The sequence below is a fragment of the Bos taurus genome, chromosome 1, assembly GCF_002263795.3.
Source record: "Bos taurus isolate L1 Dominette 01449 registration number 42190680 breed Hereford chromosome 1, ARS-UCD2.0, whole genome shotgun sequence".
In the NCBI taxonomy this organism is placed as follows: domain Eukaryota; kingdom Metazoa; phylum Chordata; class Mammalia; order Artiodactyla; family Bovidae; genus Bos; species Bos taurus.
The window spans coordinates 79,356,362-79,382,806 of record NC_037328.1 but is presented as its reverse complement, the minus strand read 5'-3'; the positions used below and the strand labels follow the sequence as shown (position 1 = coordinate 79,382,806).

At 43.8% G+C, this 26,445-nt stretch overlaps 1 long non-coding RNA gene across 5 annotated transcripts; it reads right to left on the bottom strand.

Annotated features, from left to right (window-relative positions):
* Nucleotides 1–25,929, bottom strand: LOC100847148 (uncharacterized). 5 transcript variants are annotated; one of them, XR_009495085.1, is made up of 7 exons: nucleotides 25,786–25,929; nucleotides 22,787–22,953; nucleotides 20,546–20,655; nucleotides 11,948–12,060; nucleotides 10,483–10,530; nucleotides 9,514–9,641; nucleotides 1–561 (listed from the first exon to the last, which is right to left on the bottom strand). It is a non-coding gene; the product is annotated as an uncharacterized lncRNA (long non-coding RNA). The 5 variants fall into 5 exon arrangements; XR_009495086.1 differs by lacking the exon at nucleotides 10,483–10,530 and having other exon boundaries at nucleotides 2–561; nucleotides 25,786–25,928; XR_009495084.1 differs by lacking the exon at nucleotides 9,514–9,641 and having other exon boundaries at nucleotides 5–561; nucleotides 25,786–25,926.
* Between the last annotated feature and the right edge of the window lie 516 nt (nucleotides 25,930–26,445).

Sequence of the window (26,445 nt, the reverse complement as noted above, 5' to 3'; positions counted from 1 at the left end):
ACGGCCACGACACACAGTGAGGGGACAGAATCTCAGGGGACAGTAAGGGGGTCAGGAAGGGAGGAGTCTGGGGCTGAGGGTTTCTGCAGTTCTTGCTCCCAAGTCCATGCCTGCCTTGGAGCTCCCCATGGGGATTTAGACCTCCCACATTTTCATTTGAAGTGCCCCTGGGGGTTCCAGGTTCCCATGACCCAGCAGGCTACAGTGAACTATCCCCTCATCGCCCCCTTCCCCTACCACCATTGGTAACCTCGCTTCATTTACCACCCCCCACCACCTCTAAAGCAGCCAAGATATTTTAAAAACCCTTGTTTTGATCTCCTTTGCATATCAGTTACACTATTTCTGAGCGTGTTTATTTTTATTTTTTTTTTCCGGTGGTGAGCCCGTTGCTTTGAGCCGTCTGCTCGCACGTTTCCACTTCCCCTCACTTTCCTGTGCACTGCTGTGGCCTCTAGGCATGTGGCTCAGGCTACAGTGAATGGTTCTCATGGGTCTGTGGCCTTTGAAGGAGCACGGAGGCAGGTTCTTCTGCCAGTGGTGCTCCACTGCTCCTGGCATCTGCAGAGGAGAGATGAAATTTCAGTTATGTTTCCTCTGCCTCATCTCCCAACAAAACCAATTCTGTTGCTCAGTCTAAGAGATGGGGCTCAGATTGGGAAAGGGCTCTGGATTGGGCATGAGAGAGACCAGAGTGTTCATTCCAACTTTGACACTGACCTTGAAAAAATCTTCTACCTTCTTTGGGTTGGCCTTAAATTTTCTAAACTTCCTTCTGGCTCTAAATTCTAGGATTCTAACCAATATGGGGATGCTACCCTATCACCGAGCAAGATAGTTTCTAGTCTGAGGATCAGCTTCGGAGATGGTTCTGAGATGGACGTGTTGGAGATGCAGAAATGACTGTGATACTCCCATCTGAGGGAGTAAATTTGTGGGACAGAACATCTCTTGCTGATACAATCTTGTAAAATGTATGTGCGATGACTTGTGAAATGTCCAAGCTAAAGCTTTCAAGTGAGTCATGATGTATGTCTAAATCGACATGCTTTCCAACATTTTCCATATTATGGCATCCTTAGAAAGTGATAGTATTAATACTTATACAGCATAGTAGGCAAACGAATAATTGTGTACTTGTTATGTTGGCAACCAACGCACTGATTCTGATTACTCCAAGGACTAAGGAGACAATATTTGGGTCCACGGGGGCCCAGATTGGGAAGCTTTGGTTGAGAGGATTAAGACAACTCCAGAAAAACAACAGTGTTCAGGCCAATGAAAAAACAAAATGCTGGAGAATGTAGAATAGGTAAGAAAGAGAATCCTGAACACAGACCATGGGGTTCAGATAGAGAATCCACCATTTGCCAACTCTCAGGAAACACTGAAGTTCAGTTTCTCCTGTCCTGGAAATAGTACTGTCACCACTGTAGGACTAAATAAGGTATTGCACCTCAGCACATTCTAAGCTCTCAATCAATGTTAGCTATTATTGTTATGGCTAGTGTAAGACAGGAAATTAAATGTCATTTTGTTCAATCCTCCCATATGAGAGAAAAGGAAACTGACTTAATCAAAGTTGCATAGCTAGTTAGTAGCTGAGATGGGATTGAAACACAAGTCTTCTGACATCAGTTCTATGTTTTCATATAATTAAAAAAATGGTAGCTCATCCTGTATTGAAAACCATCCAAATACCTAAGTACTGGGGGTGGGTTCTCCTTCCCTGAAGATGTTTGGAAGATGGGACGATTCATATTTGTTTTAAGCTGGTTTATCAGTGACTCTGCCTCAGGTACAGGCAGGAATGAAATCACCTCCTGACATCTGCCTTATATTCCAAGTAGGTAGCCAGGGGCCAGCTTCCAGGTTCCAGAAAGCGTGGGAATAGGCGCAGGGGCTACACATCTGGCATCTCAAATGCCAAAAGCACCAAGCCATCATTCTAGAAACCCCATTTTACATCTGAACATACTGAATAGCTGGCTCATTTGGAGTCACAGTTCCTGTTCAACTCCAAAACAAAGGTTAGAATCTGGAGCTCAGACTTACTGCTAGAGCCTTTCCACAGAGCTGTGCAAAAAGAGGGAGAATTTTAGACTCATTGTCTGCATTTGCTGACCATGTCGCCTAAGGCTAAAAACATACTAAAGCATGCATGTTCAATCGTGTCCAACTCTTTGCAACGCCATGAACTGTAGCCTGCCAGGCTCCTCTCTCCACGTGATCTTCAATTACTCATTTAAATGTGTGTGTGTGTGTGTGTGTGTTTTAACCAGCCACAAATGATTAATGAAATATTAATGAAATACAATAACCAATAATAAAGTGTGCATTAAAATAAATTCTAATGTCTTGGAGATAAACCATAGAATACCCAGGCCCATGTGGTCCGATGGCACATGTGAAGTGAAAGTGTTAGTCGCTCAGTTGTGTCCAACTCTTTGTGACCCCATGGACAGTGGTCTGCCAGGTTCTTCCGTCCATGGAATCCTCCAGACAAGAATATTGGAGTGGGTTGCCATTCCCTTCTCCAGGGAATCTTCCTGACCCAGGGATTGAACTCGGGTCTCCCAAGCTTCAGGCAGATTCTTTACTGTCTGAGTCACCAGGGAAGTCCAATGGCACATGCTGCTGCTGCTGCTGCTGCTAAGTCACTTCAGTCGTGTCCGACTCTGTGCAACCTCAGAGACGGCAGCCCACCAGGCTCCCCCATCCCTGGGATTCTCCAGGCAAGAACACTGGAGTGGGTTGCCATTTCCTTCTGCAATGCATGAAAGTGAAAAGTGAAAGTGAAGTCGCTCAGTCGTGTCCAACACTTAGCGACCCCATGGACTGCAGCCTACCAGGCTCCTCCATCCATGGGATTTTCCAGGCAAGAGGACTGGAGTGGGTTGCCACTGCCTTCTGCACCAATGGCACATATATCTATTTAAATTTGAATTAATTAAAACTAAATATAATAAAAAAGTATCTAGCCTCCCAGGGCCACTAGCCACCTTTCAAGTGCCCAATGACTCCATGTAGCTGATGGCTACTTATTAGACATTGCAGATGTGGAATATTTCCATGATTATAGAAAGTTCTATTGAATGCTGCTGTCTACACAGGTAACCAGGTCCTATAGTTCTACACATTTGTAATAATTCAGCCAAGATTGTGGCTCTGAGCTTTGTGTTAGCAAAGCCAAAAAAAAAAAAAAAGGCAAGTCAGTGTCCCATTACCAGTTCCTCAGGAGAAACAGACTTTTTAGCCCTTAGGCCTAAAAGAATTCGTCTGATGGGCCTTCATAGAAAGATCACTGAGTGACACGCTTAAATCATGTTTTTTAAACCACAAGGGATAGAGTAGGCACAAATTTCAATGTTAATTTTTATACTGACTCACTTATAATAGTTGAGGGTGTAATTCACCCAGATTCAACCTAAATGAAAACACTTGTTTAGGGGTGGGGAAGTGGGGAGGAAACTTATTTTCTTGGTCCTGGAGGGGACCACCTTAGCAACATGGCTCAGGTGAATTGGCTCCCAGGGAATGACAAGATTTGTGCTGAGGCCTGAATGATAAGTTGAAGCAGTCACTGAAAGTGGGCAAGAAGAGCATCTAGCAGAAGGGGAAAGCAAGTGCAAAGGTCCTCAGGTTGGGAAGCGTTGGCAAGTCTGAGGGAGAAAAAACACAGTGAACATTGTGGATAAGGCTGAGATTGAAAGGAGATGATGCTAAATGTAATTTTGTTGACAAAGGTCCATATAGTCAAAGCTATGGTTCTTCCAGTAGTCATGTACAGATGTGAAAGTTGGACCATAAAGAAGGCTGAGAGCTGAAGAATTAATGCTTTTGAACTCCGGTGCTGGAGAAGACTGTTGGGAGTCCCTTGGACAACAATGAGATCAAACCCGTCAATCCTAAAGAAAACCAACCCTGAATATTCATTGGAAGGACCAAGGCCGAAGCTGAAGCTCCAATACTTTGGCCACCTGATGCAAAGAGCCAACTTACTGGAAAACACCCTGATGCTAGGAAAGATTGAGGGCAAAAGGAGAAGGGAGCAACAGAGAATGAGACAGCTGGATAGCATCACTGACTCAACTGGACATGAGTTTGAGCAAACTCAGGGAAACAGTGAAGGACAGGGAAGCCTGCAGCTCATGGGGTCACAGAGAGTTCGACACAAATTGGCAACTGAACAATAAGACAGAAGTCAGGGGCTGGACCTGTATGGTTTTACAGGTCATAGTAAGAGGAGTTGGCAGAGAGGTGACATAATTTGTGATTCTCAAAACATCATTCTTGTGACTGCACAGAAAATTACTAGGGGCACAAGAGTCTAGGGAAAGAATATGATGGTAGTTGGAATAAGATTGTTGCTGTGGAGATAATGAAAAATGGTCTGAGTTGACACCTATTTTAGACGTAAAGGTCAATGTAACTTGCTAATGGATTAAACATGGGGTTTGAAGGAAGTCAGGAAAATTACTAAAATGATTCAAGAATTTACCCTGAAAAAATAGCAGCTAGGAGGCTCAAACCACTTCCCATGACAGGGAAGACTTGAGAAGGAGGAATAGGAGGAGGAGAGAGGGATAAATCAATTGTTTGGTTTGGGTCATGGTTTGTGTGAAACACCTATTAGATATACAATTAGAGTTATCAAGTCTGGAACTCAAGGGAGTAGTCAGGTGGAGAGAGAAACTTGAAGTCATCTGCACATAGATAGTATATTAAGGCTTTGGGGCTCGTGGAGCTTATCTAGGATGAGTAGAGAGAGAATTGAAACAAGAACCTCTGAGCACTCCAAAATTTGATACAGAGGAGAAAGAGCCAGACAAGGAGACAAAAAGGTAAGGGCAAATGAGATGAGTGTGGAATCCCAGAAAGCTAGAGAAGAAAACGTTCAAAATCAGAAGGATCAACCATGCTGCATTCTATCGAATAATCCAGTTAGTTGAATATATTTTGGCTTTGGGTGCATCCCATCGGTGACCTTGATAAGGGCTGTTAAGTATAGGGTCAGAAGAAATTTGGAGCATTGTTGAGGAAAGAATGGGAGCTGATCAGAGGAGATAGGAAATACAGATTTTACTTTTTTTAAGTTTTTTTTGTGAAGGCATCAGAGAAACGGGATGGCAGCTATGGGGATATGTAGGGTCAAGGGAGAGTTGCAGTTTTTTAATTGTTGTTATGAAAACATATTTGTTTGCTAATAGAATGGATGTAACAAAATAAGAGAAAATAATGTTCAGGAAAGAAGTACATGAAAGGAGATAACATCCAGAGGACACATGGAAGAAGTGAACTTAAGAGGCTGTGACACTCCCTCCTCTTAATAAGAAGGAGGCAGTGTATGTGGGTCCAGATGCAGGTGAATTAAGCAGTTGGTAGTGGAAAGATATAGTGATTTCCTCTGATAGCAAAGCAGGAATGTCATCATCCTGAGGTCCAGAGAGGGTGCAGCCCAGTGGAGATTTCAGAGGGAGATAAAGGTATGAAAAAATCAATCCAGAGCCTGATAAAGTAAATTTGCTAAAAGTGTTAGAGGGCACACTGGCAGGATCCACTGAGGGTTGTGGTCATAAATTTAAAGTGACCACATGATCCGCAGTGTTCTTAACAGCATCTGTTGCTTAGTTGCAAGCAAAGGAGGACCAAGAAGATAATCACATTTCACCAGGATGGGGGTTTTGCCCAATGAAGGGGAAAGCAGCAAGGGAATTTAGGGTGTTGGAAAGAGAGCGGTCATGATACAGAGCAGAGGGAGTTACAGTTGGAATAGGGGTTAAGGCTACTCAATAAACACATCAGTGAACTCCACATGTATCCAGACCATCTGCCTGGACCTCTCAGTATGTCAAGAAATTGCCTTCCCCCGGAAAAGGGAGTTCATTACTGGCTTCCTTTGGTTTTTGCCACATCTAGAATCCCCCCTTCAAGGTTATGCAACCAATTAGAAACTGAGTGTTGGGTATCAAACTAGGAGATGGAGGGAAGAGTCAAACCTGAGCACAGAAGGGGATGTTTTTCCTAGTAACTCACAGTCTGCAGCCAAGTCTCACCACTTGGCTTAGACCTAGATGAAGGCATGGGGCAGGAAAACATCCCACACATGCAGAGAAAACACTTGGATTTCCATCGGTGTCTGTTGCACTCACAAGGTGAAAAAGTTCCTTCACACCCTGAGCCTTTGTTCCCTTAAACCTCTGGCCCTACCTAAGTTACAGATCATTACACAGACCTGATGAAATGATGAGTATAAAATCATCTCAGTTGCCAGAAAGTGCAGAGATGTGTGATTATAGTCATGCCTCTGTACATGGGTCTGCAAATATAGGTCACCATGGCTAGTAAGCCACTTGCCTTAAAATTGGAAACTGATGAAATGCTAACAATGAAAGGCAAGTACATTTCAAAACAGAAGCAATGGGAAGCAACTGTCTCTCTTTTTTGTGCAACATCCTATGAACTCGTGGCTCTCACAGCCCAGGATGTTGCTGCAGTTGTCAGCCCAGCGTGCTTCGAACAGCACAAGACTAATCCCTGAGTCACCCCGTAATCCTTAGTAACTTTATCTTTCAATACCTCAGTCATCTTCTCTGTAAAGTGGGAAGACTCGTACCAGCTCCTACTCAACTTCTAGGGACTCCAGAAGGATTCGACTTTTTTTTTTTTTTTTTTAAGAAAAATTAATAACTGGAAAGTACTCCGAGTTGCTTTGAAAACAGGTTGGGACAAATGTGAAGTGTCACTATCATTAAGTGTGAGGCAATACTTCCCACCCCCACCATGTCCCAGGGTGACAATGTGAGCTGTGTGACAGGCTATTTTTAAATTATCATCTCTGGAAGCATATGGTCCTGCTCAGTGCCAGAAAGAGAACTGACCTGCTTCTGTTTGTTTACTTGTTGGTTTTGATCTGATGGAGCATTTTCTATGTTCTGTTAAGATGATCCTTTATACCCTAAACTTTTCAAGCAAATACTGAAGTTTTTCTGCAACATAGCCTCCAAGAGACCATGTCAATATAACTTGCTTAGACAACAGTAAAGGCCATAAGAGAACAGTAGTGTGTTTATACAAATCTTCCTTCTGTGTCAGTGAAGACATTTGAGGGTTTGCCTGGTTGATGTTGGTGATGATGGTGGCAATGGTGATGGTAATGATTTATTTTATGTTTTATTAATTAAAAACTGCTACTGACTAAAGCTGTTTTCTGCTCCAAATATACAGCCCTGGTGGCTCAGATGGTAAAGAAATATACAGCAGCAGCTTTTTAAAAGCTTCCTGTTTGCTGCCCCCTCTAATTGACCTGACTTCACCCTCTGCTTGGCAGGACTCCTGAACTGAGTTAAACTTCTTGGATTTGATTTCTGATACTAAATCCCTGGAAAGATATCCAGCCACTCAGGTGAAAAAGGAAAGAGATGAAAACACCTATTTTGTGGGACCTGACTTTTGTACAAGGCAGATAAAACACCCCAGTCGAAGTAAGGAAAGAAGGATAAGAAGGATCCTAATTTTCTCTTTCTTTTTTTATTTATTTATTTTTTCTGTAAAGTCCAGAGTCAAAGTCTCTTTTCTTGGGGTCAAGTGATAACCAAAAATAGAAGTAATGAGATTTTGTGGCACTTCAATTATTTAATTTAAAAGGTAATTTATAAGTGTTAGAGACAAGGAAAACTTAGAAGGTAGGCCCTGCTTCTGCAATTAAATGACTGAATCAAGAAGATGTGAAAGGAATGTAAAAAGTTCTGGATGCCTCTGGGGACAAATAAGAGAATCAATTATGGAAATTCACAAAAGTTCAAGGTTTAAAAATTGTGAAGCACAGATACAACTAACTACAGGTCTTCCTCAAGCACTAGTGAATGCTCTTCACTAGAGAAGTTTAAGAAGAGAACGGATGCGTATTTCCTGGAGATATTGGAGCAGAAGTTCTGAAATTGGCCACAGGTGTGAACAGGTGAACTTTATGATTTTGGCCATCTCCTAAATCTATGTTTCTTTGGATCAGCCAGTAACTTCAAATCCTTTTTTTATGCAGAGAGAAATAGACACTGTGAGACCAATTTGGGTTTTCTGGAATCTTCCAGTGTTCACATAGAGATGCTCCCTATTTCTTGCTCCTCCTTGACCAATTTAACTCAAATCCCAAAGTTGAGACACGAACAAAGGAGGAAAGTTTAATAAGGTGACTTGTTCTCTTGTTACAAGCAGAACTCTTTCACTTACATGTAATTCCTGCTCTTACCGTTTCCGTTGGTCTGGTCCAAACCACAGCATCCTGAGTCTGGACTCCCCCACCATCCCCTTTCTCTCCTGTATCTCCCCACAAGTCCATCTTTCATATGTGAGTCCTCCTAAATTATTATCATGGCTTATTATTGACCTAAAAACTGTCCTGACTTTCTCTTTCCAATAACTCTCTCAAATCCTTAAATCCATAACTCAAGCTTGATGGTAACTCTAACGCCAAGTGGATTGATCTACCAAGAAAGTCTTCCACTATTTGACTCCATTATGCCACACCCTGATGTAGAGATTTTCTGTCTTCTTTGTCTACTTCATCACCCAACTCAAGCCTTACCTCCTCCAGGAATCATTCCCAACATCTCCAGCCTGGCTGATGATCTCAGCTTCTCTGAGCTCCTACAAATCTTAGAGTCTTTACCCATCATTTAAGCAGTTAATAAAGCCTTGAGGCGTTTCGCATATTTCATTTGGATACCCGAATGAATTGTCTTGTTTCCTAATACAGAGTTATAGGTTCCTGGAGTGTAGGGATCATCTCTTACGTTTCTCTTGTTATCCTCCTGGTGCCTAGCACATTGTTGGACACAGAGTAGTAGCAACAATCCTTTACTCTCACAGCAGCCTTTAGGGTTGAAACAGCACTTCCATGTGTCATTCAAATGATTCCTGAAACAACTAGCAAGGTCCACAAGGCAGACAATGAGTAGCACCCTACAAGTGAGGAAACTGAGGTCCAGCAAGCCACACATCCCATGGGGATTCTAACCCTATGCTCTCCCAATAATAGCTATTAGAAGAGTAAACAAATGAACAGACCTTGCAGCTCAAATATTTGTAGGTAGCCAAAGGGAAGTGACCATGTGTTTGACCACTGCCTGTTCTGTTGATGTAGGTTGACCTCCATAGTAGGCTAAAGAATCCACTTTGTATGGGTAGACTCTGTTTGAGAGACAGATGGCCCCTGCCCCTCTGACTTCATCTGGTAATGAGAAGAGATTCCATGGAGAAGCCCGAGTCTTTGGAATGTGTTTGTGTGGGAGCCTAGATGGAAATCAGTAACCTCAGGGCAAACCTCTGAACCTGCCCATCCTGAGGCTGCTAGGACTCTGACCAAGGCAGGTAGAAGGGACCAGTCTGGAAGAGGCCTTAGGCACCAAACGGTCCTCAGTGGCCTTTACCTCATTAATTGGTAAATTCACCCTCTCACATTTAAAGACATTTTAAAAGCCTTTGGAAATGTGTTCCTGTTCCTACAGAAATTACCTGTGAATTTTCTAGTGAAAAGTCTGCCAGCTTTGTTCAGCCAAGTTTCTTTCCCCCTCTTTTCTTTGACCATGAAATCAGCTTTGGTGCCAGCGCTCAGATCTAGCAGGTGTTTGACGCATCATGTGCTGTGATAAGAGTTTGTTACAGAAGTTCATTCAAGCTAGTCACCATAGCTTTTGAGGCATCATTGCCACTGATCATAAAACTATCCTTGAAAACCAGAAGCCCAAGATATCCAACCAGAATGTATTCTTTTCTTTCTACTTTCATGTTCTCTGTGTCCTCTCCACATCTGGTGTAATAGAGAGAGGAGTAGGAGAAGTCAGGGGATGGGGACTTGAATCCTGATGCTGCCCCAGCTAGCCATGTGACCCTGGTGAAGTCATTTCTCAGCTCTGAGCCTTGTGGCTCTTTTTTACAATGAAGAGGTGAGAGCGGGAGACTGCCAAGTTCTCTGTAAGTCCTGATATGTCCTGAAGAGAAGACAAAGACATGCTTGCCTTTCCTCACCCAGAATGTACTTTACATAAGTGAATTTACTTCCTTTTTTTACTGGTTTGTTCCTCTAGTCAGGGGTGAGGGGAGCGATGCTGCCCACATGAGCTTGGAGAGGGAGGGGGCTATGTGGGTGTATGGGTGGGGAGGGGCTATGCTGGTAAGTAAAGGAGGTGCTGCTGCTGCTGCTGCTAAGTCACTTCAGTCGTGTCCGACTCTATGCGACCCCATAGACGGCAGCCCACCAGGCTCTCCTGTCCCTGGGATTCTCCAGGCAAGAACAATGGAATGGGTTGCCATTTCCTTCTCCAATGCATGAAAGTGAAAAGTGAAAATGTAGTTGCTCAGTCGTGTCCGACTCTTAGCGACCCCATGGACTGCAGCCCACCAGGCTCCTCCGTCTGTGGGATTTTCCATGCAAGAGTACTGCAGTGCAAACACCACTAATTACTTCAACTACAAAACACTTACTTCTGTGATGATATTAAAGGACCTTCCAGGTATTTAGAGTATGAACACCTACAGGAGAATGATGAAGAAATTTTCAGTTCCATAATTGTTCCTGAAAAGGCATTCAGAAATTCTAATTCTGCAAATTAGATTACTTTAGGGGGAAAAAGGTGAGAAAAAATTTTCATATCAAGAAGAAAAAAATATCCCCTTGCTATTCTTTGCCCCCAAACCTCTAAACCAGCCCATGGAGAATCAGACTGTAGGTCTTTTATGCATTAGAGTTTGTACCCAAAAAGTTTGCATACACTTTATCACTTGATCTTTGAAACAACCCTCTGAAAGGAGGCCTTTGTCATTGTCTTCATTTCACAGGTGAGGAAACTAAAGCTCTAACAGGTTTAGCAACTTGTTAGTGTATGCAAATCATAGGTGGCCAAGTTAAGAGTGAACCAGTTGGTCTGGAACTCTTGGTGCTAGGTGCTCTTCCACAGTATCCCAAGAGGAGTTCTTATTGGCCTCAAACAAAAGGTGAATGGGCTTCCCTGGTGGTTCAGCTGGTAAAGAATCTGCCTGCAATACAAGAGACCAGGATTTGAGCCCTGGGTCGGGAAGATCCCCTGGAGAAGGGAAAGACTACCCGCTCCAGTATTTTTACCTGAAAAAAAGGCTGTGGACAATAGTCCATGGGCTTCCAAGGTTGCGCTAGTGGTAAAGAACCCGCCTGCCAGTGCAGGAGACATGAGACATAGGTTCGATGTGAGACACAGGTCAGGAAGCTCCCCTGGAGGAGGGCATGGCAACCCACTCCAGTATTTTTGCCTGGAGAATCCCACGGACAGAGCAGCCTGGTGGGCTACAGTCCATGGGGTCGCAAAGAATAGGACATGACTGAAGCGACTTAGCACACACACAGCAGTCCATAGGGTCACAAGAGAGTCAGACACAACTGAGCGACTAACAATGTTCACTTTTTCAAGGAGATGAACAGTTATCTACAAGACTGGATCCGGGGTTATCTCTCTACAGGTCTAAAGGACCGCTGTACAATCACAGACTGAGAGAGAAGTATAGTCCCACCTACCCCCACCACACCCCCCTCCTCCATATATCACCCTGGCCTTTTTCTTCAGCTGAGTACTTCCCTGGTACTCTGACCTACTGGGATAAGTTGGTGGCAAAATCAGTCCTGAAATCCTTCAATTTCATCTTATATTCTTCAAGATACCTGGTATTAAAAATCAAGTGATTCCACAGAACACGCACTAAAGAGAAGACCAAGAATTATTTTTTTTTCAGCCACTAAATAGTCCTGCTGGCCAGAGTTGGACAGAGTTGACTTTTATCTCAGTTTCTCCCTGGTCTTATATTCACCAACCTCACTAATATAACGTAGAAGGGCCATGGCAGACAGAAATGTGACTGCCCGTGAGTCATTAATTCTTGACCTTCAGCATGTTTTGAAAATGTGTTGTGAAATGCTTACCAATCAATAATTCCATCACTGGGCAGTCGAGAAGCTGGGAGTTGTGCAAGAGGGGAAGTGGGGCATTAATGCTGGTCACTCAGGAGGCTCCAAATTTCTGCTGAGAGCAGGACCTAAAGACACAAAGTCTCCAGAATAGTTTTTAAAGGAATCAAAGAGAGGATCAAGGCTAAGGGGGAGGGAAAGTAGACTTCTGCCCTTGAATGAGACCAGTAAAGTGGGGCAAGCTGTTATTTGCAGAAACTCCCAAGCTAGCCTGTTTGTCCTTTTCTGCCAAAGGCTAAGAGACATATTACACCCCAGACTGCATCTAGGCAAACCTTATCCATGACCAAGACCACAGCCTGAGCTACAGGTATTGCAAGGGTCCTGGGTGAAGGAGGGCGCCTGGTACCAGGGGAAGGAGCACAGAACAAGGATTCAAGCCCCTGTCTGCACTCATTAGGCCTGTGACATTGCGAGTGGTCACATCCTTTGTGGGATCTTCAGGACCTTCCTTTCTACTGAAAGGAGAAGGCATCTGCCCCACAGACCGAAGAAAGCTCTGAGGTAATGAGGGGTATGCAAACAATCTGCAAACTGTACAAATATGAAGGACTATTGGTAGAAGCCCATACACCTTGGTTTTGCAAGCTCAGCTGAAAAGAATCTCATGTTTAAGGAATGGCATAGTCCATGAATGGGGTACGACTTGTGGTTAGAATGGAAAACTGAAGATTGTCCCACACAGAGACAGAGAAGAATTTTCAAATTCTTAGTGTGTGCCAGTCACTGTTAGCTGGAAACAGTGGTGTGATGGTAAATGTTTAACAACTGGTTCTCTGGGATGACAAAGCCCAGAATTGTAGCATTTGCTGATTTCCGTGGGGTAAATTCTAGCGCCAGGCTGATTTCAAGCTACTGATGTGATATTACTAAACCATGAAGTGAGGAAAAGATGCCCACAACTGGCGCTCCCTACTGAATGCAAGCCAGTTCCATCATACTACAGAAACTTTGCTCAATGCTGAGGTTGGTATAATGGACTTCGGAACACTTCTTAATACACAAGGTTCAAGTTTTAATATCTAGTCACAGTGTCTGTTCCTCCAGTAATTCAAAGATGAACATTTTTATTTAAATTTGTACTTAGCATTTTTATAGAAAATCTCAATTGTGGATTTCTTTATGGACATTGATGAGCCCTAAAATACCGTTCTATCATCCTAAGTAATGTTCCTCTTCTTCAACTTGCAAATCTGATAATAGATCAGTAAGCAAGGTAAAACAGAACACAGCATCAAGATGGAGTCAGGAAACTTGAGACCAAGGGTTAGCAATCCCATCTGTGTGAACTTTTATAAGTCACCTGCCTTCTCTGAGTCTCAGTTTCTACATCTGTAAAATGGGAACAGCCCTGGTTTACTTGCCTCATAGGGCTACCGTGAGATCAAAGGCAATCACACCAGTGCGAGTGTTTTGAGAACAGCAAAATCCTACTGGGCTTTGAGTGATTATGATTAACTTCCAAAAATGGATTACTGGTCATGGCTATTCGTAAGAATTATCAACCAACACCACACTGGAAAAGCCCTGCACAGGAGCTCAAATCCCTTCCCTGGAGTAGAGCTCCTCCCAGGCGGGATCGGTGTGACATGAAGAGAGCAGCCCCCAGGACTGTGGGGTGGTCAAGCTCTGCTGTGCTGGGCCCAGGGACATTGGAAATTACTTGTGCCCACAGACCTTCACACCAAATGACCCATGGAGGTTAAAAACAAGATTGAGCCCAGGCTCTGTCAGTCTAGAGCTGGGAAAGGGTCAGCGAGGAGCTAGGCAATGGAGCTTACTTGATAGATTTCCCCAGCCAACCTGGAGACCATCTCTGAGGGGATGAGGGGGCCTGGGGAAATCTGTATTTTATACAAGTGCCCCTGTTAATAAAGATGCCTATGACAAAAATGGTACATGATGCAAAACTCAATGGAGTGGAGCAAGGAAAGGGCTCAATCCATGCTGTGCCAGGGCATAGATGGAAAGTAATACTTCTTGAGGGAAACCCAGGAAGACACCATCATAATCCATGACCTGGCCAAGGCTTCTTTCTTCTCTTAATAGAATAGTATTAATAGTACCCATCCACCCACATATAGGATGATCAAGACGTATAGATTTGTCTGGTTGGCACACAGGATATCAGTCACCGAGGTCTCTGCAAACAAGACCATTCATTGTCAGCCACCAGCTGCTACCAAAGGCTGGCACAGAAAGATGCCTTCAAGGGAGGTTTCCCTAAAGCACTCTCTCTCTACCCACTCCTCTAGATATCTTAAAGAAAAAGTTCTGTGGATCCCTGTATTGCTAGTGAACACATCCTAAACTTGACCTCACTGGGGCATGTCAAACAGTGTTCTATCTTTTCTTCCACCCATTTGGTCAACAAATACTTATCAGGCTCCAATTATGTCAGACACACATATAGAGCTGGAGACTAAGGATGAATGAGATTCCATTTCTGTCTTTTGTTGTTTTTCAGTTGCTAAGTCATGTAGACTCTTTTCGATCCCATGGACAGTAGCACACCAGGCTTTCTGTCCTTCACTATCTCTTGTCCTTTGAGTCGGTGATGCTATCCAACCGTCTCATCCTCTATTGCCTTCAATCTTTTGCCCATCTCTTGCCTTTAATCTTTCCTAGCATCAGGGTCTTTTTCAATGATTCAGGTCTTTGCATCAGGTAGCCAAAGGATTGGAGCTTCAACTTAAGCATCTTATGGTCTAATTTTTACATCTGTACATGACTACTGGAAAAACCATAGCTTTAACTATATGGACCTTTGTCAGCAAACTGAAAGTGAAAGGCACTCAGTCGCATCTGACTCTTAGTGACCCCATGGACTATATAGTTCATGGAATTCTCCAGGCCAAAATTCTGGAGTGGGTAGTCTTTCCCTTCTCCAGGGGATCTTCCCAACCCAGGGATTGAACCCAGGTTTCCTGCATTGCAGGCAGATTCTTTACCAGCTGAGCCACAATGGAAGCCCAAGAATACTGGAGTGGGTAGCCTATCCCTCCTCCAGCGGATCTTCCCAACCCTGGAATCGAACAGAGGTCTCCAGCCCTGCAGGAGGATTCTTTACCAACTGAGCTATCAGGGAAGCCCCAGTAAAGTGATGTCTCTGCTTTTTAACACATTGTCTAGGTTTGTCATAGCTTTCCTTCCAAGGAGTGATGTCTTTTAATTTCATGGTTCCCATCACCATCTGTAGTGATTTTGGAGCCCAAGAAAACAAACTCCACCACTGTTGCTCCCAAAAGAGTTAATGTTCTTGGAGGATTCAGAAACAAAGCCAATGGTTACAGCACCATGTGTTAAGTATAACTGAGATATGCTAGGTCCTGGGGTCTCCAGAGCAGCGAGCACCTAACTATGGTGGGGGTTGAGAGGGGATGAGAAGTGCTTTCCAGAATGGAGGATGCCATGTTTGCAAGATAGGAGGGATCTCTAGGCAGAAGGAATAGGTGGTGCAAAGCACAGAGTCAGGAGCGTGATGTATGCTAAGGGAACAAGTAGACTGTGATAGAGAATTTGTAAGAGGTGTGCTGGCAGATGAGGCTGGAAACTCTCACCTGCCAAGCATGGAGTATAGATCTCATGGTGAAGGCCATGCATAGCCTTTGGAAAACCTGCAGAAGGATTCAGTTTGTACTTTTATAGATCCATTTCTAGAGAAGCAGTGTTCAAAATAGGTTGAAATCATAAGAAAGCAAATTAAAAAGCCATTGCAGTAGCCCAGGTGAGACCTAAATTAGTGGTGATGGATTTAAACAAATCCAGAGGGTGGATTTAAACAAAATCAAGAGAGAGAGTCTCTAGGATGGATTGGGTGCAGGCTGGAGGTTAGGGTTAGAGTCATCTAAACAAATGATAGGAGTGATGGGAACCATGAAATTAAAAGACGCTTGCTCCTTGGAAGGAAAGCTATGATAGACCTAGGCAGCATGTTAAGAAGCAGAGACATCACTTTGCAGACAAAGGTCCATATAGTTAAAGCTATGGTTTTTCCAGTAGTCATGTACGGATGTAAGAATTAGGCCATAAGATGCTTAAGCTGAAGCTCCAATCCTTAGATTTCTATGGCAAGGACAGCTTGTGTATGTGCTGCTTTAACTGAATTAATGAACCCAGGAGAATGAACTAATTTCAGAAAGAAGTTCAGTTTGGTATATGTTCAGTTTGAGGTGACTTTGGAATATCTAGGGGAAGAAATTTAGGCATAGTTAATATGAGTCTCTGAATTCAAAAGGGGGAACAAGAGGGAGATATAAGAACTTTCCTGCATTAGACGTAAAACTCTTGCTAAAGAGATTCATTACCTTTGAGGATTACTCGGTATGAAATTTGGTTTCAACATTAGTACCAGAAAAAAATTCAAACAATCAAGACACTCCCTTCAATCAGAAAAAGAACATAATGTAAGTCATCTTGTTTACTTTTTGCCTGGCTTGCCAGGAAGCTCAGAGATATATTTAACGTTCAATTGCAGTAATGTACTGAGAAAGCCTTATAATTAACATATTTGTCTTCTTGCTATTTTTATGGCTTTAATTTTTCATTTACAATTTAATATCTTCAGTGCATATCCCATATCATAAGGTGCCTCTACCTCTCTTAGGAAATAAAAAGCATGTATGCTTTCCTTTGATATTATTAAGATAAGTTTGCACCCTACTCACTTCAAGTGTTTTTTAGGTTCCCAAGGAGTTTTCCTTCACAATTTATAAGAATAACTATTTTTCCCCCAGGTAAAAGAAAGGAAACAAACAAACAAACAAACCCTCTTCTGAAAGGAATTAGTCCTCAGGGATCAGTTAGCGCTAAAGGGACCAGAAGCCTATAGGTTGTTATAGAAAGCTAGAGCCATTGACTCAGAAAGAGCATACAAAAGGTATATGAGAAATAAAGTCTGAGCAGAGGAGTTCCAGCCCAGCCCATCTCATTACTTCTCAGCCAAGTAAAACTAGTCCCAGGATGAGGCAGGGCTACAACATAAATAGCACCACAGAAGGTTTGGGTAAATTCCATTCAGGTTATTAAGAACTACCTTTTAACCTTTGAGGAACAAGAATGTCATAACAATAGCAGTTGTTACCATTTTAAAATGCCCTTACATCATTACCTAGCTTAATCCTCTCCAGTGTTCTGACAAGAACTGTGGTTATTCATACTTTATGTTATGTATTCTCTTGCATAATGCATCTTGCAACCACTTTTAGGAAAGGAACACTGGTCTGAGCGCCCATCCCTCCAGTAAGACCATTTGTAGTTATGGAAGTGGAATGAGGCTGCCTGATTTTCATCTAGCACTTTGAGTTTCCAGAACACTGTCACCTCCATATAATATGTGACCCTCACAATCACCCCCTGATGTAAGCTGGGAAGGATGTATCATCTCCATTTCACAGATACAACTAGCAAGTTATACCCGCCTTGAGCTCCATTTGAGATAAAGGGAGGACACTAAGACCCCACACCCCTAAGATGTCCCCTCGCCCTGCCCTACATCTGAGTCTTCTCAGGCTTTCAGGGGGAGGCCCTCCTTCAGGTTGCGACAACTCCTTCTCTGGCAAAGTAAGATGCTAACAATAGAAACCTCCAGTGGACAGTCCTAGCTCATCTGACTTCCCTTCTCACTAATGAACACAGCCTCTTGGTGCCACAAAATCAGAAGTTGGTTAGGATCCCTTCTTTCCTTCTGGAATTCACCTGCATCTAGTTTCACCAAATAATAAGCCTCAGGGTAACCAGTCAAGAAAACAGCCATGTAAACAATCTTTAAAGCAGTCCATGAAATTTAGAACAGTGGGATTCTAAATGGCTTTCCCTAGGCCAGACTCAGAAGTTCTTAATCATGCAGCTCCTGAAGTCACTTCACCTGTCTGAGTCTTAGCTCCATCTGCAAAATGGGTCAATAATAACCTTTGTCCTGCCTCTCTTCATAGGCAGGATAAGATCAAAATTGTGTATTATTAGCTTCTTATAAGTACTTCCATGGTGGCTCAGTGGTAAAGAATCCGCCTACAGAGCAAGAGACACAGGAGACACGGGTTTGATCCCTGGGTCAGGAAGATCCCCTAAAGGAAGAAATGGCAACCCACTCCAGTATTCTTTCCAGGAAAATCCCATGGATAGAGGAACCTGGTGGGCTACAATCCATAGCATTGCAAAGAGTTAGACACGAATGAAGCGACTGAGTACCCAGCATCTTATGAAGATGAGAGCCACTCAATACTATTCAAGCAGGGAATTTCAAACCTTTAACTCAAGAGGCAGAGATGGTGTAGGAAAACTGTTGGTCCATGGGTCAGAAGCTACTGGAACTGACATATGCAGCCTGCATCCATGGGAAGAGAGATGCTGCGGTGACATGCACAGTCACGCAAGGACCCCTCCCAGCACCCAGGCTGACAAAAGTCATCAGAAGATATAGTCAGAAATTCCTTTCAAAGAATCTCTTAGTTCAACAGTTTTATTCCCCAGGGAAGATAAAATGTATATACTTCCTGTAATCAATCACAAGCCTCTTGAAGCTTCAGTCAGAGAATTTGCACAATTCTAATTTGTAAAGGTGACAGACTAGAGGTGGAAAGTATCTATGGGGCCCTTTAATACATGTAAATTAGAACAGTACCCTGGTCTTTACTGAATTATAATGAACTCTCAGTTTTCTTCTAGACCAGAAGGTTCAAATTATAGATGATAGAGCCAGAAAACTTCTTGGAGGCCCTCTACCTTATTTATCCTCCCTGCTCCCATTTTACAGAGCAGGAAACTAAGATTCAGACACACGTGACCTGCTTACAGTCATGCCACAAGGTGGAATCAGATGAAAGCACATGCCGTACCCTTGCTGTACTTAATCCAGCATGTGTTTACTGAGAATCTACTGGATTCTTGGTGGGGAAATATAGAGGAAAAAGCCAGAAAAGCCACCTTCAAGAAAGCCAGACTCCACAAAGGAAGATAAACAAGTAAGCAGAAGTTTCTGGCATAAATGGTATGCGCCATATTAAAAAGGATACAAAATGCCATGTGGATGCAGACTTCAGAGAGGTCAGCTCCACCCGGGGTTGTCAGGGAAGACTCCACCTGTGTGTGTACGCTGTGCTCAGTTGTGTTCAACTCTTTGAGACCCCATGGACTGTGGCCCACCAGGCTCCTCTGTCCATGGGATTTCCCAGGCAAGAATATTGGAGTGGCTTGCCGTTTCCTTCTCCAGGGGATCTTCCCAACCCAGGGATTGAACCCAGGTCTCCTGCATTGCAGACAGATTCTTTACTGCTGAGCCATAAGGGAAGCCCAAGACTCTGCCTAGGAGTTGGCATTTGAAGGTACTAAGCACACAGAGTGGAAAAGCATTCCAGGCAAAAGGAACAGAGAGAGCTAAGGCAAGGGGATGAAGAGAGAACACAGCATGCGCTGAGAGTTTCATACACACTGTTGCAAAGAGCAGGAGGGTTTGTACCAGCTGCTTCAGGATAATCTCGGACAATGTCAACAGTCTCAGCTGCTATCCTCCACCTCATTCGGCACGCTCCCTGGGGCAGAGGCCTGTGTCCACCTAATGGGCCAGTATGACACCTGGCCCAGTGCTGATGGCATTGTGGGGCTTAATAAATTCCCTTTGAAGATGAGAGGACTGTACAGGAGAAAAGAATTTGCCACTCTAGTGAGTCAGCCGGAACGGCAGGCGTGTCCTGGCTCCTCGGGCCAAGCACTAGGGCCGATGGGCCAGACATGCTGGGTCACTTCCCCCTGGGGCCACTGGATTCCACCTGGGAACATCGAGTCTTTTTTCAGCAAGTCGTTCCTAAGCCACGACACTCCTGGCTCATCCCTAGCCTTTGTAGCTTCACCAGCGTAATTGATCCCAGAGCTCAGCTTCCTCCATGCCCATTGGTTTCCTAGGGAGTGATGGGGTATCAGGTGCCCTTAGAGCACCTGCGCAGCCTGGCCTCCTGGGGCAGAGATGGAGCGACATGTGAGAGGCAGACATAAATAGTCCTGAGTTCTGTAGTCATCCTTTTGGGTGCTCTGAGCTTCCTGTCCTGAGCTAAGGTTTTCTCCTGGGGTTAGCTGAGGCATGGAGAGATAAACAAAGCTTGAAAATGACTCTCCCCACTGGAAAGCTAAAGGCACTTTCAAGACACTGCTTTCTCCTACCTTCTGATGAATGCGTCCCAGACTTCCCACCATCACACCCTGGTGAAGGCTCTCCAAGGTGTGTAGGTGGAGAGGAGAGACCCCTGAGGACGAAACTTCTTTCAGGCGTCCTCCCACATATGCTGGGGCTGCATAATGTCCGGAGAGCCAGACGAATCTTGCCAGGATTCACCATGGCAGGAGAACCTGTCACCCCAGTGTTCATCACTGAGCAGCCCAAACAAGCCTTAGTGACTAAGGTTTTTTTTCCACTTACACCTGGTTCTTTTGCTTTCACCACAGAATTATATTAGCAAATGAGATCCTTGAGTAAGCAAAACAGGTCCTTCACAGATTCTTTTGTAAGAACACATTCCTGAGCCTACGACAGATATTTAGAGTCAAGGAACATTTACTCACACAGGCCTTTCAAAATTCACCTCCAAGCTGTTTTCACCATGTCATTGCCATGATCTGAAAAATTAAGTGTGTCCAGAAGAAGGCAGCCAGTGGCTTGCAACAACTGAGAACTGGGCAGCAAAAAAAAAAAAAAAAAAATTAAAAGCAAGTCACAGATGCACATTCAACATATGTAACTGACAAAGAATTAATACCCTGAATATAGCAGAGAAATCCTATACATCCATAAGAAGAATTAAAAGCAATCGAGATACATTGGCAGACTGTATGAACATGCAAAGTGTGGAAAGAGAAATGATTCTCGGCATATGGTAAAATGCTTAACTTCACTAATAAAGAAATGCAGATTTAAAAATTAAGAGATGCCATCTCATATCCATCAGATTAGCTAAAATTCTTAAAGTCTGACAATATGAAGTGAAGGAATAGAAATTTTAAAGCCCATTATTAAGAAAATGGGCTTAATAAATTGTAACACATTTAAGAAAAAGAAAAGCAATGTAGAAGTTAAATTGAATAAACTATGTACCAATATCAATATATTTAAAATAATAATATTGAATGAAAAAAGCAATTTGCAGAATAAGTCAGTATTATTACATCATTTATGTAAAGAAAACATGAATCAATACTATATATTGTCTTGGACACATGTTTATGGAATAAACGTACCCAACATGAATAGGACAAAGGCATCCCATCTTTGGGTGGTGGTTGTTTGGGGGGGTCAAGGAAAAGGGCTGGGAAAAGGTAAGTTAGAAAGAGACTCAGTTGTTTTGGGTAATGTTTGTTTCTTTTAAAAGCTGAAGCATGCCTTCAAAGTCAGGGAGGTGGGAAGATGAACATAAAGGTCAGGATAGGTTAGGTTTTGCTACAGTAACAAAAGTCTGAATCAGACACTTCAGACAACAGAGATTTGGCTTTTTTTGCTCATTCATGGTAGGTTGGCAAAGGGGCTCTGACTATTGTTGTCATTCATGGACCAAGGCAGACAGAGCAGCCACCACCCTCTTGCTGGCAGCCATGTCAAGGAAAAGAAAGAACAATTACATGCTCCGGACTAGAAGTGACATGGTCACCTCTTCTCACAACTAGTTAGCCAGAACTAATTGTACAATCCTCCCTGGCTCAAGGGGACCACTGCTAAGTCACTTCAGTCGTGTCCGACTCTGTGCAACCCCATAGACGGCAGCCCACCAGGCTCCCCCGTCCCTGGGATTCTCCAGGCAAGAACACTGGAGTGGGTTGCCATTGCCTTCTCCAATGCATGAAAGTGAAAAGTGAAAATGAAGTCGCTCAGTCATGTCTGACCCTCAGCGACCCCATGGACTGCAGCCCCTCAGGCTCCTCCGTCCATGGGATTTTCCAGGCAAGAGTACTGGAGTGGGTGCCATTGTCTTAAAGTACACAATTCCACTATAAGCTCAGAAGTGGATAAAATTAGAAACATTTGGGTAATGGGCTTCCCAAATGGCCCTAGTGACAAAGAATCTACCTACCAGTGCAGGAGATGCAGGTTCAATCCCTGGGTCAGAAAGATTACCCTAGAGAAGGGCATGGCAACCCACTCCAACATTCTTGCTTGGAGAATCCCATGGATAGAGGAACCTGGCAGGCTATAGTCCATAGGGTGGCAAAGAGTTGAACACCGACTGAAGTGATTTAGCACACACATGCACTCAAGAAAGTTTATTGAAATGTTATAGTTTTCATCATCCTCTTTTTAAGTGTTTGAATTATGTTTTATATTTCACAAAATAGAAGAAAAAAAAAAAAAAAGGCCCTGGTTTGGAAATCAGGAGACTTGGTCTTCCATTTGAGAAATGGAAGGTCTGTTCCTGGGCCTGTTGCCACGACTGTAGTACCCACACTGGTGTTCTACAACCATTGCTTCCCCACTGAAATGCCACAAAGCAGATTGACCTTCCTTGCTATTGTTCAGTTCCTTGGAAGCTGAGTTGGCAGTAAGAAGCCTAATATAAAGAGAGGTGGTGCATGGAACATGGATTGTAAAGCCCAAAGACTTAACCAAGTCCTAAGAGACAACTAAATCCCAGGTCGACCACTCGCATTTCCTGTCACCTTAGGAAAGTTACCATACCTCTGGGGCCTATTTTCCTCATCTGCAAAATGGGCACAACAATAACACGACATCTCTGAATAGTTGTGATAAACAAATGAGGTATGTAAAGTGATTTGTAACTGTAACGTGCTGCACAGACGCTCACTATTATTACTGACCTAAATTTTGCTGCAAGGGAAGCCTCAGGCCAGATTTACATTTCTGGCCGACAATGACTCATCCGACTTCCCTCAGCAGAGCCACCTGGTTGACAAAATAGGCCCAGGCATCATCCTGTGGTCCAACCGCTTGAAGAATCTATTGATTTCCTCTTGTGAAAGTGAGTCTGCAAACAGGGATGAAACATTATTGCAGATTCCCAAGGGAGAGTAAGCGGAGAGGGTGTGATTCCTCAGAGCACAACCCGGAGAGGGTGAAGTCCTGGGCTGGGATTGAATCTGGGTCCCTGGGACTCATCAAATATTGGAGCTGGAAGATTATAGAAGGGAGAGAACAGCTCTTCCAATCCCCTCTTTTTCCAAATGAAGAAACTGAGGTCAAAGAGAGGCAAAAATGATGGTCCTTTTCAACCATCAACAGGTAATCACAAGACCTGGCATGCACCCTGGGGTCTTCTATTCATTTAGAGTGTAACCAGGGCAAGCCCCTACCAAATACCTCAGTTGCCTCAAGTGCAAAATAAGGGGATTGAACCTGACCCCCATAGTTATCTCTTGTCTGTTGTTTTGAAAACACCCAATTCTATCAAGATTGACATGCAGCAGAATCCTCCCTAAACATGAACTCTCTGGTCCAGGCTCCTGACTCTGCAGGTCTGACTCTCAGGAGTCATCGTCCCCTCTCCCCACATACTGTGAATGCCACCTGTTTGCCTTCCTCTCTGTCTGGCCCAGAGGCTGTTTCTTGATGTCCTGCCTGTTTTCTCTGAGCCCTTGGAGGCTTAATGCTCCTGACTCTGCCCTTACTCAACAAATATCCCCATCTGCCAGTGTTACTGGCTCTGGGTTTGAAGCCAGGAAAACCTTCCTTAGGCAGCAGAGAACACAAGACATAACTCAGGCAGAAGCTCCCAAGCACCTGAGTCTGGCCTCAACGTCACTCCCAGAGGATGCTTTGCACGGCAATATAGCAGCTGATGACACTTCCCTAGAGATCACAGGAAGCTATACAGCCAGATGCGAGTGCAAGTCTGACCCGCTGGCTGCAGGTGCATCCTGCTGTGAAAAGGACACAAACTCCACGCGCGACCTCCCACACCATAGTGCCTGGGGCCTTGCCCCTGAGGCTGCCGTAGGCCCCTCCCCACAGATGCTAATCATGCCACTAGCAGTTCCCAAGAGCAGAGAAAAGACTAACGTCTTCATCTGCAGTAATAAGAGGCAGCCCTTACACCCGGCAGGTGCTTCACCTGCAAGGCGCTTATCAGCCTAAGAAGCCCCTTCAGATTCATTGGCTCATTTGGTTTTTATGAAGAACTGAGAGCTGGCCAGTTAAAGGTTGATTCTTAAATGTTCTAGATGAGGAACTTCATGTGACACTCTGAAAGGTTAGAGGATTAAGGTCAGATCTTCTGATCTCTATTCTTTTGTCCATAGTATAATGAAAGTACTATCATCATATTACAAACTGTATTAATGACCAAGCCAGAGGGCCAGGATTTCAATTGGTTTCAAATACAAAGGCCATCATCAGCTCACTTCTTCCCTTCAACAGTTCAGGAGAAGAAACCACTTCTGAAACCAAAACAGCTTTTATATTGTGATTTGTGTCGTACCTGGTTTCTTGAATCCAAGTCTTGAATATCTTTCCACCCCTTGTCCGCTTTCACCCTCTAACTGGATTTTTGAGTCAGTGCAATTGAGGAAAGAAGGACAGAAAGCAAACATTCACCTGAATCTTGCTTGCTGTACCAGTCGTGTGTGTGTGTGTGTGTGTGTGTGTGTGTGAGACAACCTGAAAATGTCTCCTTGCTGCTGCTGCTGCTAAGTCGCTTCAGTCGTGTCCGACTCTGTACAACCCCATAGACAGCAGCCCCCTGTTCCTGGGATTCTCCAGGCACGAATACTGGAGTGGGTTGCCATCGCCTTCTCCAAATGCCTCCTTAAAGGGATGTATAAGGCTGGTTATTGCAGCAATTCCTTCCCTACTGTTTCCTACTTCCCTCAGTGATCTTTGCTGCACATCTGAAGCTAACATAACACTGTTAATCAACTGTACTCCAACATAAAATAAAATTTCCAAGAAAATTTAAAAAATCCTTAGTGGTTCCTCATTGCTTGAAGTGATCCTCAGACCAGCAGCATCAGCATCACTTCAGAGTTTTTTTCCAAATGCAGAATTTCAGGCCCCACTCATTACTGCTTCAGAATTTGATTTTAATAAGATCCCCATGTGTCTGCACAGGAGGCTTGAGAAATACTGACATAAAGAATCTGACCCAGATTGCTGACCCTGGTAAAGTCCAAGTCACCCTGGCTGCTTAAAGACATGCTCACCAATACCCACATCCTCACATTTCCCATCTCACCTTTGCTCCTGTAACTCTCTTCCCCTGGTTTTTCCCTGAACCGGGTAACCTCCCATGCTTTGAAGTGTGGCTCAAAACCCACCTCCTCCAAGAAGCCAAGCCAGATATTCCCATTAAGAATGATCTTTCCTTCCTCTAAATCGCAATGCCACAGAACTCGTACTTTCTATCTTGGATTATAATTGTTATGAGCTTGACTTATAGCTCTCTCCAAATATGAGCTCTTCAAGGTCAGGGTTTAGATCTGACTCATTTCTGTATTTCCCCAAATGATCCAATACTTTGTGAAGTTCCTACTACAATCTGCTTCCTCAATACATTTGTCTTTATTGTTTCTGACAGATGTATCCAGAAAGATTAAGAAATTCAGATTATTATTCTTATGATCTTAGACAACCATGACCAAACCTGAGCACAGTCTAAACTTGGAAATGTTCACCAAAAATATTCAGTCACTGTCATGAAGCTTATACACAGGTATTGCCCCCACTGTCCTGCCATATACACACTATGGGCATCCCACTTGTTCTTTACTGTTAGAAATGCAACTGGCCAGACATTACTAAGAGAAGAGGGGAAATGATTGCGATACACATGATGTGCCAATTCCAGACTGATTTAGCATCTTACCAACAAAAGGAAAATGGAACACAGTACCCAGATTCCAACATCTCCATCAGGACCTACATTTGGGGCAAGCAAAGGTCCCCTGGCCCTCGTTCAGTCACTTAATGGAGAAGATTCCAAAGACAGAATGCCACTGGGGTTCTTCCAATTATAGAGTCATCTGATTAGAATTACAGTAAATGCATAGCTCAGTTTGCATTATCCTGATGTGACCTGCGAACCAAGCCACCCTTGTCAGAGCGTGTGAGGGGACTGAAGTCTGCAAGTCTGCTGCCTCATCACATTGGGGCACTCACACCTGGAAAGGGGGGCACACACAAGTTAGGACCCTCCATTTCTGGAGACTCTAGAGCCCTGGGACTGGAATTTGTCATTTAATGTTGAAAGAAAAACCCAAATACCACACACTCCAGACATTAAAGCAGCCTAGAATTTTTGGACAAAAAGAGATTTGTCTTGGGGATAATTTTAGAATTAATTGTTTCAGTTATTCTCAGCCTGTCAGCATTGAACCTGTCAATGAAGCACAAGTTTGTTCAACCACAGAGTGGGATCATGGCTTTGGGGTCATGGCTAAATGGAATTTCTTGCTCTGTCTGGCTATAGAAAAACATGGCAGGAATTCTACAGAGTCACAGACTCATCCGTCCCCTCCCACCTCTT